At 44.1% G+C, this 16,788-nt stretch overlaps 1 protein-coding gene and 1 long non-coding RNA gene across 2 annotated transcripts in view; one reads left to right on the top strand and one right to left on the bottom strand.

Moving 5' to 3' along the window:
* HCRTR2 (hypocretin receptor 2) overlaps positions 1–16,788 on the bottom strand; it is a 1,670,131-nt gene that overhangs the window by 1,363,088 nt on the left and 290,255 nt on the right. The window lies entirely within an intron of this gene.
* Positions 545–3,098, top strand: LOC144761421 (uncharacterized). Its single transcript, XR_013595712.1, has 4 exons — positions 545–731; positions 828–919; positions 1,029–1,118; positions 1,868–3,098. It is a non-coding gene; the product is annotated as an uncharacterized LOC144761421 (long non-coding RNA).

The following is a 16,788-nucleotide window of genomic DNA, read 5'->3' as shown; positions in this document are numbered from 1 at the left end:
ATCAACTATGTCATAAATAAACGAGGCTTTGGTAATATACGCATTAAGATAGGAGTGATCTAATCCTTACGCAGTGTGGTAACTCTTTTCGAACAGGCATGCGATGTGGTTCCGGATCGGTAACGTAGGACGGCTGACATTGGCTGAGAAAGAACAAATGAGATGGTTGTATTATTGGTGTGAGCCAATCAGAGGTGTTAATATGAGCGTTGTATTCGAGACTTGCATGCGGAGTCGGGGTTTGTTTTTGGAATGAGGAAATGATGAGAGACGCTGTTTGTGTAATAAAATACATAGGTAGTGTGTTAAGAATGACTCCGGCAAAAACAACGTTTGATACTGGTAGTTTTGATGAGACAATACATTGTAGTACTCGGTTTCGGTAGAAAGGGAATGGAGATATACACTGCCCTCGACTAGCAAACCACAGCGGGCATTGGCTGAAGCAGAACCAATAGGAGGGCTTGTTTTCTGTTTTTAACGAATCAGAAGGCAGGACGCAGTGGCGCAAAATGAGTGAATGTTAACTATGAGTTGTATTAGTTGCCGACCACAGAGGGACTCCGAATAGGCACTCAGGTGTCTGGAATTTGAGACGAACAAGGGGGTTTATTGGTGTTTGGTGATTGGAGTTACAAGGTATAAAAGTACGAGCTCTACATGGTGTTAGTACAAACTGAATCGGGTTTGTGCACGGATGATGATAGAGGCGACGGTCAAGTAAATGAGAGGTGAGAGCCGAATATGGATAGAACAGAGCTAGGAGATGTAGATTTGTTGGTATCCGGTGGGGTAACCTAGTGTCCTGGTGTCTGCTTTTTGTACAGTGCTTATCAAGGAAGAGGAGACATGGGAAGTATTATGTTATGAGGGGAACCAGAAAGGAGTCCGCTATTCAAGAAAGATATTTTGAAAGAAGGTGAGAATCCCCGCAAGCTGTTTTTTTGGGACTGTGGGGATTTGAGAAAGCTAGGTCAGACTTGGGGGGCACATGTTAATTGACACAATATGGTCATTTATGTGTTTAGGAACAGCGCTTTATTCAAGAAATATCAGATGGATGGCTTTGATGCAACTATTTGGAAAATATGAAGATGAATATCAGGAGATTATATTAAGTAAGTCATAGACCATTGTAGAGGAGTAAGATTTAGTAACATAGGAGGAGATCACGAAAATAATATGGTCATGTGTATGTTTTTGGTACAGCTCATTATTCAGGGAGCATCAGGCGGTCTTTGAGGTTGCAAATTGGCATAAATAGGAAGAGAATAGTAGGGAGAACACAGGTAATGATGGACTAGGGAGGCTGAATTACCCTGGGGGGACTACCATGCCAGTGGTACATGAGGGTTGGTTGATGAGTAAAGGACCGTGAGGAAGCAAGGACATCCTGGTCAGCACTTTATTCTACTGATGTGTTATCTATTTCTACGTTATAGATTTTAAACAAAATTCAGATTTTGGGTCGCCTTCTAAATACCACGAAAGGATAGGATTTTTTCCGTTTACATATTGATTGGAACAAAAGTTATTTAAGGTGAGCCATTGTGTAATGTTGAGGTTTTGTAGTGTGAGAAAAGTTATGAAGAATATGAAGCTCAATGGGATCCAACAATAGAGATGAATACTGTAACTGGAAGGTTACATCCAGCCCTTTGGAGGCTTAGAATGTTCATTAGGCAGTGTTATTTTATTGCATCGAAAAGTGGTTATGTTTAGCAATGTGTAAATTTCTTATGGAAGTGATTTCAAAGTCTGCTCACGGTGCTCATCATATCAAAAGATGGATGTATATTGGCTGGCTTATGTATTTTGCCTATAGAAGAACATGTTGGTGATTTTTTGTTTGTACTTTCTTTCACAGCCTTGAGGACGTCCCAACACGGGACGAAACGCGTTGGCTGTTGAATTGTACTGTGACCTTTTGAGGATTTTTGAGTCAATAAGAATAAAAAGAACATTGGAAAATACAGAAGATGCTTTTGGAGAAGTGTTATTGCGAATAGTAGTTATTGTATACTCATTGTATTACTTTTACGCTCCTTCCCAATTGGATAATTGATTGTTTACAGGGAGGTTGGGCGGTGCCTCTGTGGGGGGTAGAGCGTAATAATATTACTTTCCTAAACTGCTCGTTTAGTGCGGCCAATCTGGTAACCCCTTATCGCCAAGTTCAAACTAGTACAGTTATTATATTTTTAGTGCACACATGCCTCATGCAGCCTTCATCAAAATTCTGGTCTAAATGGGGGAAAGAGCTGACCCTCTCTAGGGGTTTTCCTACTATATTTAATGTTCAAGTTTTTTTTTTTCGGGCCACATATCATAGTGAATGTTTTCTTGAAGTTTGGCTCCAGGCCCAGGTCCTTCATAAACCTAACGTAACTAACAATGAGTATTTTTTAGGCCCCGTTGCCAGTCCTTGCCAGAAGAACGGCATTGTTAGCATAAAGCAGTGTGGGCACAGCTGTTTTTTCCATACGCGAAACGTCCGCCCCAACAGAAACCAGTGTCTTCTCAGGTTGTTTGTATAGAGAAGAAAAAGGATAGGGACAAGGACGCACCTTGGCGCACCCCACGCTTAATACTGAACAATTTTGTGCATTCTCCAGCACTTCCATACTTGACTGAGGCAGAAAGATCATGATGGAGGTGCCTTAATAATGTAAAAAGCCCCACGTCAATTTCCATGCTCTCTAAGATGGCCCACAGCTTCGAACGGGAAACATAATCAAATGTGCTGGACAGGTCCATGAACGCTAAGCGGGTGGAGACACCGTTGGCATATTTGTATTTTGCCACAGTGAGGTGAAGGTTATGGCACTGCTCAATCGTCCCGCGCCCCTTTCTAAACCCATACTGACTTGGTGCAAGTATGCTATTCACATTAATCTAATCCAGTAAACGATCCAATACAACTCTCCCAATAATTTTAACTGAGGAATCCAGAAGGAATATCGGGCACTAACATTTGACATCATGCATATTTCCTTTTTTTAAAACAGGGATGATTATAGATGACCTCCAAGATCTGGACACACCCTCACTTCAGGTAGAGTTAAATACTGAAGTAAGTACCAGGGTCCAGAACACTGGGTCTTCCCTGAATATATCAAGTGGGATTCCATCTGGCCTCGGAGCCTTCTTACATCTAATTTCTGTGATTGCTTTGAGAACCCCTTACTCATTAAAAACAAGTTTTGGGCACATTGGGGGCAACTGCACTGAGGCATCAACAGACTGACAGTCGGTAGAATACAGCCCCGTAAAGTGTGCCACCTATGCCTCTGCCGAAAAATTGGTTATCTATTGGTGAAACAGGGGTTAAAACGGACTGCAGAACCTTTCCAAAAGCTAGTGGGCCTTTCGAATGGCAAGCTCCCATGATAGATTCCCATTTCTCCTCCTTCATTGCCGACTTCCTTCTTTTAATGGCTTTCTGGTATAACTTTCTACTTTACCTGATTGCACACTGATCTCTGGGGATTTGCTTTAGGGGCCCACATAAGGTATCATTGGTTGCTCTGCATGTTTTATCAAATCATGATTTAACATGACGACGCAGCTGAACATTGGATCTGGGAAGTACCACTTTTATCTTTGCTAAAAGATTAGAAAAGTCAGTTAGAATGAGGGCCGGGTCACAAGGTACATGATTGCAGCTATTCACCAGATCAGTACTATTACATACAACTTGGAACATAACGCTCTCCAGGCTTGCAGTCGGCCAAACCATTGTGCGCACTGCATCCTTGGTAGACATGTCCTACAGAGGCAAAAACATTCTCTTGGGTTACACATCTGACAACTGTATTGTGGAAAGGAAGCGGCCCTTACCTCTGCGGGGTGGCGTCCGAGCCTGAGGTCCCTGATCTCCGAGCCCGGCCATAACGCATCCCTGTCAACCAGGACTCCTCCCCTCTCTCTTCCCCTACAGCAACCAGTGGCGACGCACGGAGAACCGGAAGCGGTCCCCCCTGACCCCGGAAGTACATCCCCGGAACACAGAAAAGCCGATAACCTGGAAGGGAGAGGGTTCCGAGCAGCAGACCCGTGGCAGGAGCCAGCAAGCAAAGAACCCGTGACGGAGAGCGAAGGCGAGTTGAAGAGCCGAGGCGAGGAAGAGGACGTCTGGTCCGAAGACTGGTGGAGTCCTCAGGAGGTGGCTGGACAGCGGCCGCAACTCGCTGGAGAGTTGCGGCGGGGCACGTGAGTACGCTGTTATCTATTCTCCGTGTTCCCATTGTAGATAGTTGTAAAGTAGTGTAACTAGAACGTCACCTGATAGACCACCGAGCCACCCTATATTATAGATAACCCTACCACTCGCACTGTATATTGTATAGAGGCCATTACACCTTCCCTTCACGATATCACCCTCTTCCCCTCCTCTTTCTTGTCCTCCCCTTCTTAGCCCTCCTTACCGTCCCGCCCACACATTTCGTTTTCCGAACCTTCACAACCCGGTGTCAGTGACAGTACTCAAACGGTCCTACGCTAAAGGACTAACGGCCCTGTACTTTCTCTCCTTTGTATATACCTTCGAGGGACACCGGTGCACATCCCAGGACAAGATGACCCCAGCCCAGCAGAGACCCTCACCCGACGACCCCAGCCCAGCAGAGAACCCCCTCCAGACGACGCCCACCCAGCGGAGGACATCCGGGACCTACCGAACATTGTGTGTTTTCCCTGACACTTTCCTTCCATACCCTGCAAAGTCAATAAATCTCGCTGATCATAGCGCACTAAATCCGGCCTCCCCGCCTGTTCTTCCGGTTCGCCCAAACCCCTACTCCACATGTATCTTGACAGAAATGGGGTTATGGTCACTATAGGTCTGAACAAGGACCTCACAGTTGTTAACAATTGGGGACATGCGCCAGGAAGTAAAAATATTGTCAATAGTGCTCCCAGCTCCCCGCCCTATAAAGGTTGGAATATAATGATCAGAAAAATTAGGAATCTTGTTGACCAGACCCTGTTCCACCAGGAGAGAGAAAAGGACCCACCCCCTCGAGTCCATCACATTACAATCAAGGTCTCAGGCAAATGGGTCGAAGGTAGTTGGAGATATGGTCGGAGGATGGCCCAGTTTAGCACTGAAGTCCCCCGTCAGCCTAAGGGGTCATTCCGCCCAGCCTCTTTCTCTACAAGCATATCGATCGCAGCAAAAAAACCTTGAAAATGGCAATCACCCTTACTCGAGAAGTTGTTATTATAGAAATGTATCAAATACATTTTATGGGTGTCTTTCCAGCTAAGGCAGAAGGCCTGTGCTTCCCCTTGCACCTGATGGATAGGTAGAACTTAGCAAGCAATATTAACTTTAAAGCAAGTGGTTAAACCCCCCCTTTGCTCTGCCAGATTAAGATGGAGTCGCAGGTAAAGTAAAGCACATGAAGCTGTTGAACGCTATTTCATTTATCTCCCAAGTTTCCTGCAGGAAAACGATATAGAAGTTTGCAATAAATGATCGCCATCCATCAATCGAGGTTTTGGAGGCTAGGCCCGCAATATTCCAACTTGAAAAATGCAGGCATTGCCTATTGGGACTTCATCCATGCAGGTACTCATACCAGACCTTGGGGAGAGGGAGAACAGTTGGAGGGTAGGAGACGATAGGGCAACAGGAATTGAACCATTTAGTGCCCTGCCCTTATCCAGTGCATCAAGCACTTTGCGGGGATAATTTGGAGTAGAGTTATTTGGCAGACAGGCAGTAGGGATGGAGCCATCAGTTACCCACCAATCTCCAGTAAACCGGACCCTGTGAGATGGAAAATTAGGAGAGATATCTTAATAAAATGTGCAACAGCAATTGGACAATCGGGTGCCCTACCCTTATCCTGAACACCAAGCTCTGTATAAAGATGGAACAGAATAAAATTGGTACACAATTGATCATCAGGAATGAGGCATTTAGGTGCACCGCCCTTCACAAGATGACCGGAGCAACCATGCTCCGCCCTAAACCGTCAATCGATGTCCTCCAACCCAGCCAAAGCTGGAAATCTATTATTCAGATGGATTTGCTTTTGAGGGAGGAGACTGGGTAACACACTCATTGGTGAGGTCAAACCACCAGTAAAACAGGAGGGGTCAATAGGATGCTGATAAAAAAAGCCAAGTGGCAATATATTGACTGGAGTAAGTTTAACAATTCCTATGCTTGCTTTATGCAAGATTTCCTGGACAGCAAAAGGATTACGAAAATTAACCACAATAACATCACCACTGTGCCCTTTTCCCCCATCTATCCCGCTCCCACCTTGCCATCAAGATCTCTTTTGAAACGTCCCAGTTTCCTGCAACATTGTTATTCAGCCAGTAAATGGATTTATTAATTAGACCCCTAATGGTTTCCATGCTATGCTGTTACCGGGAATTTGACCTCCCTGTTACTATTATGGGCCAGTAAGTCAGCTGGAGAACTTATTACGGTTGAGGCATTTGTCGGTGGTGGCAGGTCAATACATCTTTGGTTGATGGGCAAGAGAACACTTACATCAATTTTATCAGTAGTGAGAGAAAGATGACGTTCCACCAGACGTATTTCATTGGAAACCATATCAGCTGCCCAGGTTAAGTAGTTGTCCATGATCAAGCAGGTGCGTGGAGGGGGTAACACACTAGCGATACTGGGGCCCCCCTTCCTCTTACCCACGTTTATAAACTAAGGTGGTTTCGAATGGAAAAAAATAGGGAAAAGGCAGAATAATCAAGCGAGAACTCAGCAAGCAAGACACAAAAAGAGACCAGCATATTTCGGCCACAAATCAAAGCACCAAGAAGAAAGGTTAGGGGGATAACACTATACCTCCTTTCGTAGAAACAGTTTGAGTACTCCACAGGACATAGGTCACAATGGATCCTAGGGCAGATCTCAGGGGGGAGTCCAGCCCAGCCTCTTCGGGGCGTGGACAGGTGAAGATGGACCCACCCTTGGCCCTGGTGCAGCCCGGGCACAGTCCGGGTATGCCTGCTTTCGGCCCAAACTGCGGGGGCAAGTTGCCAGTCTTGTGGGGAGAGGAGGATGATGACACCTCCAGCACTACGCTGCATTATGTGTAGAGCCTGCTGGGGGACCGAGTCCCACCCCACCAATAGAGAGGCTTTGTGCGGTTACCTTCCGGACGTGAGAAGGGTCTGCACAGCTGAAGCTGTAGTAGTGTTGGGGCAAAGCCTACCCGACCCGTCCTGGTGAAAGTAATATTGGGGCCTGAACAGCCCGTAAAGGAATCCTGCAGATGGAAATTCAAAGCGTTTTAGATACCTACTGATGTTTCCTTCCCTATTGGTGAAACTTGTGAGTTTGTGGTGTTTGTTGAACAATCTACATTCACCGAAATAGGGTCACGCCTGCAGGCATAGTTTCGGCTGAGTGGATGAGCTGAAGCCCCCGCCTCCTGACCGCGTTGCCTTCTAGGATTTGTTTTTCAAACCCTGTCCTTCATTGGACACAGACAGGAAAAATCAAATTGGTTCTTGCAATCTCCTGTACTAAAGTCGCAGAAAATTGATCTATTTATCTACAATACATGTATTTACGATATGAGAGCTCCATCTAGTGGCAAGCTTACGTAAAAGGAAACAGACTAGCTTTAGCTAAGAAGCTAAGAATCAATTGTTTTATTTTTCCTTACAGCAAAGTGTTGAAAGAGCAAATATACAAAATTAGAGTATTGGTGAGTTGGGGGAATCCCTAACAAAATGTGTGGAGGAGGAACTTAGGTCCTCAATTAAAGAGGCAGTAGGCACTACATTAACAAGCGGGAGAGGGATGCCCCTTCAGAGGAATACTATTTTTCTTTCTACGAGGAGACTCTTCTTCTTCCTCTGAACCCAGAAAGAGGGGAAAAGATTCCCAGAAAAACACATAGAGAAGGTGAAAGACCTTGCCTGCAGTGTTGCTGCCTGCGCGCTACAATAGAGTGTGGTGCTCTCAGCAGCACAAAAGTAAAAGGTCACCGTAACAGGGCAGAAGGAAAAGTTTTCCGTAATTGCATTAAAAGAAAGAGTGACCTTCATGGCACAATAATTAAAATTAATTTCTCCAGAAAAGAATATTGATGATGAGGATATGACACTTGGGATGGATATATTTTTGATCTCCAGGAAAGCTATGACACCTTAGGCTTAGATGATGACATTGTGAGATGTTCAATTGAACAATGATCAAACACCCACACAGTGGGGAGTGGTGGCCAATGGACCACATTTCAAAGTATTTAAAATTTTGAGTAAGGAAGTCCTTAGATAAAGAAACCCGCAACTTACTCTGGGCTGAATGCCCAAGACCCTCTACAGAGAATAAGGCTTCCAAAGCTCCCAACCTGGATCCGGATATTATTACTTTTTTGTTCAAATCCGCAATGGATCCAAGTAAAGGGATTGAGAAATGCCTTAAACAAATTCAAGATAAACTGCTTGCCATTTTGGGACCTCTCACCTGCAATTTGTACGTGGCAGAGGAAGCCATATGTAAAGATGGAAAAGTCAATTTGGAACACTTGAGCTGATGGGCACAACGTGCCATTGGCTTTATAGGCAATGTTAACGCTTACCTTATCACTGAGAGATACAAAGCAATGATTTTAAGAATTAACCCAAAGTTGGCAGATTTGTCAACAAGAGGAGACGTTGGAGACCTGAAGGGCCTTTTGTTTGGCAAAAGTGTTGTCACTGCCTTCAGTAAGGCTCAAAATAATATGCGCAGAGTGTTTCCCCCAAGAGCCATTTTTGGACGGGCTGGTAGGGGGTGACCGGCTGCCAGCAAAGCCTCATTTAGGTCTCAGTACTACAACCAAGATACCTGAATATATGGTACATTGCTATGGGGCTATGGAAGGGGCTACAGTCCTAGCCCAAATTTCGACCCCCGAAGAGGGGGAACATCATTGTCTCATGGAGGGAGACCAAGACCTCCGGTTTCAGGTTCCCAAGCTGTGTTGTCTTGGTTCTTCCCTATTAAAGGTCGGGAAATGTTAACATTTTTTTAACACAATTGGAGGAAATTAAGAAGGGACTCTTGGGTTTTATGAACAGTTATTGGCTTCAAGATAGAGTTTCTGGAAGAGCCTATACAGTTGAGACAACCAAAGGATTTAACGCTAGATACAGAAAGATGGTCCTAATAGATATAGAAATAGCATAGTTACTAGAGAAAGGGGCCTTGATTCGTTTCGTGTCCAGAACGTACAAGGAGCAGGAGGTTTTGTGAGTTCTGTTTTCTTTGTAAAGAAAAAAAACAAGGGTTGGGGTCCAGTAGTAAATTTAAGGGACTTGAAACGTTATTTGGTTTACAGGCATTTCAAGATGGAAGGGATCCATTTCTTAAGAGATATTTTACAGTCAAAGGATTGTTTGGTAAAACTAGACATCAAGGACACATATTTCAAGATGGAAGGGATCCATTTCTTAAAGGATATTTTACAGTCAAAGGATTGTTTGGTAAAACTAGACATCAAGGACACATATTTTGTGATTCTTATGGACACAAACAGTGAGAAATATCTCTGCTTCAGCTGGAGAGGTATCCTGTACCAATTACTGTGTCTTCCCTTTGGACTATCTTCGGCTCCTTGATGTTTCACCAAGGTGGTATATCCAGCGGTAACCTTCCCGAGGAAAAAATGTATCATTTTAATAATATATTTAGATGATATTTTACTCAGGTCCCAGGGCAGAGTGGATCTCTTAGAGCACTTAGGGCTGAATGCAGTAACACTTAAAAGCCTTGGTTTCATAGTTAGCATGGATAAGTGTGTTATGGTCCCCTCACCGAATCTGAGAGTTCTAGGTTTCCAAGTAGATACTTTTTGTCACAACTCGTTTTACCACAAAAGAAAGTAAAAAAGATAAATCAAGAGATACAATTGCTTTTGTCAAAGGAGGAAATCCTTTTGCAACAGGTGGCAAGTGTTTTGGGACTTTTGTCTACTTCGATTCAAGCAATTTCTCTAGGCACCTTACATTACAGAGCAATACAGAGATTAAAGGCCATGAGTTTAAGGAAGGGTCTTTGGTATGGGGACACCCTTTTGCTATCCTTAGAAGCACAAGAGCATCTGGAGTGGTGGTTGAAAAATTTGGAGGCATGGAATGGCAAGGCAATCTTAGGGAATATGCCACATCAGACTCTGGAGTCGATTGTCAGCAATTTAGTTTGGGGAGCACAACTGAACAGTTTAGAAACAGCAGGAGGTGGTTGAAGAATGAAAAATTACTCCATATAAATAGTATGGAGATGTTAGCAGCACTCAATGCCTTAATGAGTTTCAAGACAGTTCTAGAAAACAGTGTTACTTTACTGCGGCTAGACAACTTCACAGCTGAAACATATTGAAAAGAAGACACCGCCAAGGTAGATGGGAGATTGGTTTATTCGGTCTAGCGCTCTTTAGATCCCGGCAGCAACTGCCTTGCCAAGAACCACATTCCACAATAGAATCCCACAATCCCAACACAAGCTCACATGAGATCCCAGCACACTCCGGCCAGAACCCAACACATATATAAACCATTTAGGGGGCCCGAGGTCAAAAACTTTAGTGAAGTTAGCAAGACAAATCTGGTATTTCTGTTGGAACAAAAAAATTGTGTTGAGAGCGGGGGTCCCATTCAGGTGGATTTGTTTGCAAGCAGACTAACGTTTCAGGATCTCAAGTATTAAGCTGGAGACCATATCCAGGAGCTTTAGCAGTAGATGCCTTCCTACAAGACTGGGGAAGAATGGGAGGTTATGCCTTTCCACCTTCCTCCATGATTTCAAGACAGTTCTAGAAAACAGTGTTACTTTACTGTGGGTAGACAACTTCAGAGCTGAAACATATTGAAAGAAGACACCACCAAGGTAGATGGGAGAATGGTTTATTCGGTCTAGCGCTCTTCAGATCCCGGCAGCAACTGCCTTGCCAGGAACCACATTCCACAATAGAATCCCACAATCCCAACACAAGCTCACACTAGATCCCAGCACATTCCAGCCAGAACCCAACATATATATAAACCATTTAGGGGGCCCAAGGTCAACAACTTTACTGGAGTTAGCAAGACAAATCTGGTATTTCTGTTAGAACAACAAAATTGTGTTGAGAGAGGGGGTCCCATTCAGGTGGGTTTGTTTGCAAGCAGACTAACGTTTCAGGATCTGAATTATTAAGCTGGAGACCATATCTAGGAGCTTTATCAGTAGATGCCTTCCTAGAAGACTGGGGAAGAATGGGAGGTTATGCCTTTCCACCGTCCTCCATGATTCAGGGAGAGTGTTAATAAAAGTGAGAATGGAAAGTTTCAGTGTGAGTCCAGTGACTCTTTTTTGAGATCTCAGTTATGGTTCCCTGGAGTGATGGAACTAGCAGTAGCTATTCCACGGCTGATCCCAGTATATTTTTGTGTACTGAAGGATTCAGAAGGAGAAGAACACCCTTCCGTTTTAGAAGGGAAAATTAACATTCTTACCTAGAAGATTTCCGGAGTTGAGGAAGATATTCAAGCCTTTCAGGAGAGGCTAGAGACCTATTGGATGAATATTTGCCCCCTGAAATTAGGAAAAGATGCAGGGACATTTGGAAGAAGTGATGGGCTTGATGTATGTCAAGCGGTTTCAATCCTGTGGAAGCTCCTATCCCAAGAGATAGACAATTATTTACTGTTCCTAGTTTATTCAGGTCTGTCCGATAGAACAATAAATTGTTATAGATCAGCCATTTCTGCTGGTCATGCTTTAATTAATTATTTTGCCATTGGCAGTGACCCACTAATAAGAAGAGTAATGGAGGGTGTGATAATTAAGAGACCACTTAAAACCCGTTATGAGTCCCATTGGGACATACATTTGGTTTTTAAGTTATTTACTAATCTTCCATGTAACTTGCAAATTTCTATGAAACCAAGAACTTTTCTATGTCTGATCTCTTTCAGGAGAGTCTCTGATGTTAATGCTCTAGAAATTTCTAATATATTTTACTCTGTAGAGGGGTACATTTTGATATTTAGAAAAGAAAAACAATGTCTCAATTAATTATCGATCAATTTTTCAATGATTGCAAAAAACGTTGTGTGGTGAGTTGTATGAAGATGTACGAGGACAAGATGTTGGAGTTTAGACCACATGGGGAAGATCAAGTGCTATTGTCTTATGTTAAACCTTATAAAGCAGTGTCTATGGCAACTTTGGCCAGATGGGTACTTTCAGTCACTAATGAGTCTGGCGTGGATCTTTCACGATTTGGTGTCTATTCCACGAGAGGGACGATGGCTAGTAAGGTGTTCCGGTCTGTGGTTCCTTACTGGAAATTTTAAATGAAGCAGATTGGTCAAATGTAATACTTTTGCTAAGTTTTGTTCATGACCAGTGGAAAATGTAAGTCGTGCAGCACTTAATAGCTTTAAACTTGTATAATGGTAGTCTCTGGTCTTGTAATGAAATGGCTATTCTCCAATTAACATGCAAAGAGAATCTTGATTTCATTAAAGACAATGGAGTCTAACAGTATCCCACACTCCTCACACTTATGGTGGAAAACAAAACAAAAAAAGAAACAATATTTTAAAGACACTGTGATAAGGTATAATTATCATTATGGTTGGTGTTATAATGCCAACTTACTGTGTTAAGCTATAATTATTGACATGGTTAGAGTTATAAAGATATATTGATTTGTATAGGTAATTTATAGTTAGATTGTTTTCCAGAGAATAATGTGTGTGCTCAACCTAATGAAGACAGATTATTATTTGTTTATTGAAGATATGGAGCTTCTTGGTTACCTCCAAAGGATGTCCAGCCATTTTTGTTTCTTTAGTTTTTATCGCATCCTAAAATAGGATGAAGACTATGTGCACTGAATGCTTACATGTATTAAACAATCTATGCTTTATGATGTGGTAATGTTATTTAAGGGGCTGCATGTTGTATCAGCAATAAAAGGATAGAGCATAATGTTAGCCTCCATTGTCTTTAATGAAATCATTCTCTTTGCATGTTAACTGGAGAATCACCATTCTACCTTGTTTAAAGGAGAGAGCACAATCACTTTAGCACTGATTAGCAATGTTAAAGTGAACAAGGTCCTAAAAGCCAACAGAAATGGGTTTGGAAAACAGGAGGGTGAAAGCAAAAAAGTATGGGAATGCCTTTAATGAAAGGGCCAAGCCCAACACATTTCTTCAGTGTCAGAGTTTGGAAGAATTACTATATAGATCTATGCCATCTGGCTCCTCCCAGACAGTTTTATGGCCCTTAAGTGATGGTAAAAGGCAAAGAGGTGGATTGGATGGGAGGGCAAATTGATGTTACAGACACCATGGTGGAATGGAACCTACCTGATGTAAACTGAACAACACCCTTGGTTCCAGTCATAGGACAACATTGGAATCTAACTGTTGGGAGATGAGTGGGATGGCACCTATTTTTATCCATTTTTGAAACTGCAGCCCAAATCGTAGCCTTCCAATACTCAATTTTTTAGATATCTTCACTTGATGCATGCACTGGCGGTGGATAGTCCTCCAGCTCCAGGTACAGACATTGAGGATTTCTCCCATGTTGAGGCTTAAATAAAATCAGCATGGGCAGTACTTCTGTTATCTTTTGATGACTTATAGCAAACTCACCAAATGAGTTGTCAGTACTCCATGCCAAGTGAGAAGATGATGAGGGACAGTCGGATGATGCAGACTGAGAGACACATTCTTGATCCCAGGGAGTTAACGAACTCAGCTTGGATTAAACCAATTAAAATGTATACCTAGAGTCTCATATACCCCCTTACTGGCGTTGGAGGGCAGGAATGGTTGGAATGCACACTTCCTTTATGTTTCAGAAAGAAATTGGCTCATGGAGATACATGATGTGGTCTTGCCCGAAAGATTATGATGTTTTGGCTACAGGGTCTGAAATCATATGGGCCCATATGTATGAAGCTAATTTTCAGTCGCAAACGCTGCGATTCTGTAATAATAGCGTTTGCGAATGAAAATTAGCAATTTCCAATGTATGAAGGCAAAATTGATCGCAATTCAAGGAATCGCTAATTTAGCGATTCCCAAAAATTGCGAGAGCCTGCAATTTGCAAAATCCAGAGCGAATCCCAAATTTGCGATTATACCTGTTTGCGATAATCGCAAATTCGGAAATCGCAAATAAGGATTCACAATGATATGTATCAAAATTTAGCAAATTGCGAATTGATGAAATTCGCATTTTAAGGAATCGCAATTACCACCAAGTGGAAGCAGGTGGTAACCAGGTGCAAAGTATTTAAGGAAGCCCACAATGCAACACACTCTTTTCCACAATGTCTGGGCTCTACGTGCGAGGAGCGAAGAGTGAGAGCTGTGGCGCAGAGGAGGAGACGGCAGGAGAGGATATTCCGTGCGCGCATCACCATCTACCAGCGCACTGAGGAGGACATCTACACCCACTACAGACTGGAGGAAGAGAGCATACTAGAATTAATTGAAGAACTCAGACCCTATCTAGAACACCCCACACGGAGGACACAAGCCATACCCACACACATCCAGGTCCTGTGTTCACTACACCTACTGGCCTCAGGTAGTTTTTAGGGGGTAATAGCCACAGCAGGAGGGGTGTCACAAAGTGCCTGGTTGCGTTTTTTCCATGGGTTCCTCGATGCCATGACACAGAGGATGCAACACCAGATACACTTCCCCAGCACCCCACAGGAACTAGCACAGACCAAGCAGGACTTTTAAAACATTGCCCAATTCCCCCACATCATAGGATGCATCGATGGGACACATGTTGCAATATCCCCCCTCAAACGATGATTACATATACAGGAACCGGAAATGCTACCACTCACTTAATATACAGGTGGTGTGTGATGCCAAAAACATCATCACTGACATAGTGGCAAAGTATCCGGGTAGCACACATGACGCGTTTATCTTCAGTCACAGTGGGCTATACCATAGACTCTCAAGAGGTGATTTTGGCGAGGGATACCTACTAGGTAAATGCTCTCATACATAGGCCACATGTCAACTGACTAGCATGTGCATTACAGTGACTAACAGTTTACATTTCCAACCACAGGTGACAGTGCTTATGCAGTCCGGGATTTCATCCTGACACCCTACCTCAATCCTGCTACTGCTGGGGAGCGGCGCTACAACCGGGCACACATTTCAACAAGAGGCACCATCGAGAGAACCTTTGGCATATTGAAGAGCAGATTCAGGTGCATTCATAAAAGTGGAGGAGCACTCCAATACAGCCCCGAAACGTGCTGCAAAATTGTTGTAGCATGTGCCATGCTGCACAATATCGCTACCAGGAAAGGCACACCAGAGGAGTTGAGCGAATCTGAATCCTCTGACGTGGAGGGGCCTGGACCTGGACGCATGGCAGCTGGTGTAGCTGGTGCTGCAGCTGGGCGAGAGAGGCGTGATGAGATTACGCGCAACTACTTCTAGGTGAGTAATAATGACACAATGACAGCTTCAATCTGTGCAACTGTGTTTTTATAGCTACAGCAACAATGCCACACATCTTCATAGGCAAGTACAAACACTCCCAATGTAATGCACATGTTCAATTCACAGTGCAACTATGTAACTGGAGTGACTGCAAAGTCAACACTGTAGTTGTCCTTATTTTGCCCCTGCTAGTCATTGTTATTTGGCTGCACATCCTAATTGTATGTAGCAGGCCTGTTGCTCCTGCCACTACGGCGCCTCTCTACGGTGGGTGGTTGGGTGGTGGAGCTCCGCACTGACTGGGAGTCCTCCTCACTTGGAGTCAGTACTCCTGGTCCTGTGGTACATAGGGCACGCAGTTCATCCAGGGCAGATGTGGACTGCACAACGACAGTGGCAATGTCCTGAATGCTGTGAGAGAACTCACGCTGGGTTTCAATGGTGCGCCTGGACAGAATATTGGTTGATGAGGCCAGGCGGTTGATTGCACGCGTGTACCGGTCCATGCGGGCCAGCTCTTTGCGCCTAGCAGCGCGTTCGGCACGTAACTCCTCAGTAAGCACTTGCACAGCACCCCTCATTTCTTCACGTATGTCCCTGAGCCCTGCCCTCATCTCACGCTGTATCGCCTTCATGTGTTTCGCTTGTAGGCGCTGTACTTGGAGCATGTGTAATTCCAGCCCTGCGAAAACCGAGTCTTCCTGCTGATCAACGGAGCTGCTGGCTGTGCGGGGTCTACGCCTGCCTGTGACCTGTGGACCCTGGCTGTGTTGTGGCCTTGACTCCTGCTGTGAAGCTAGGGCTTCAGACTTCACAATGTTATTGGTGTCCTCATTATCGTCCTCCATGACTTACAATGGCCTCACAATCTTCCTCCTGGGTCCCTTTGGTGGAATGACAGGGCTGTCCTCCCCATCTGTGTCCTGCACCTGGCCAGTGTCTCCAGAGTCTGGAGGTCCTGTGTCTCTTCCACTGCCTGTTGGCTTATTAGTTGCAGGTGCTGTGGATAGAACAGCACACATTAATTTAACTTACTAATTTCTAATGTGAAAATAAAATATTTCACAGTTTACCCTTACTTTACTTTTCTTATTCCCCTTTCCTGACCTGCACATGTGAAAATTGCCTAGCATGGCTGCTTCTCGCAATAGTTATTTTTCATGTGACTACATCTCCCACAATGCATTGCTGTGACTGCCTGTGTACTTGCTCTAGCGTGACATGTGGTTCCCCTAATCCCTAGGTTGCTGCAGGGGTGTGGGGGGGTGGTTTGGGGTGTGATGGCATGCATCTTACCTGGTCTGGAAGCTGGTTGGTAGGAGCTGTCTAGCAAAG

This window comes from Lissotriton helveticus, chromosome 6 (genome assembly GCF_964261635.1).
Source record: "Lissotriton helveticus chromosome 6, aLisHel1.1, whole genome shotgun sequence".
Lineage (NCBI taxonomy): Eukaryota > Metazoa > Chordata > Amphibia > Caudata > Salamandridae > Lissotriton > Lissotriton helveticus.
This window is presented reverse-complemented; position numbering and strand designations above follow the sequence as displayed.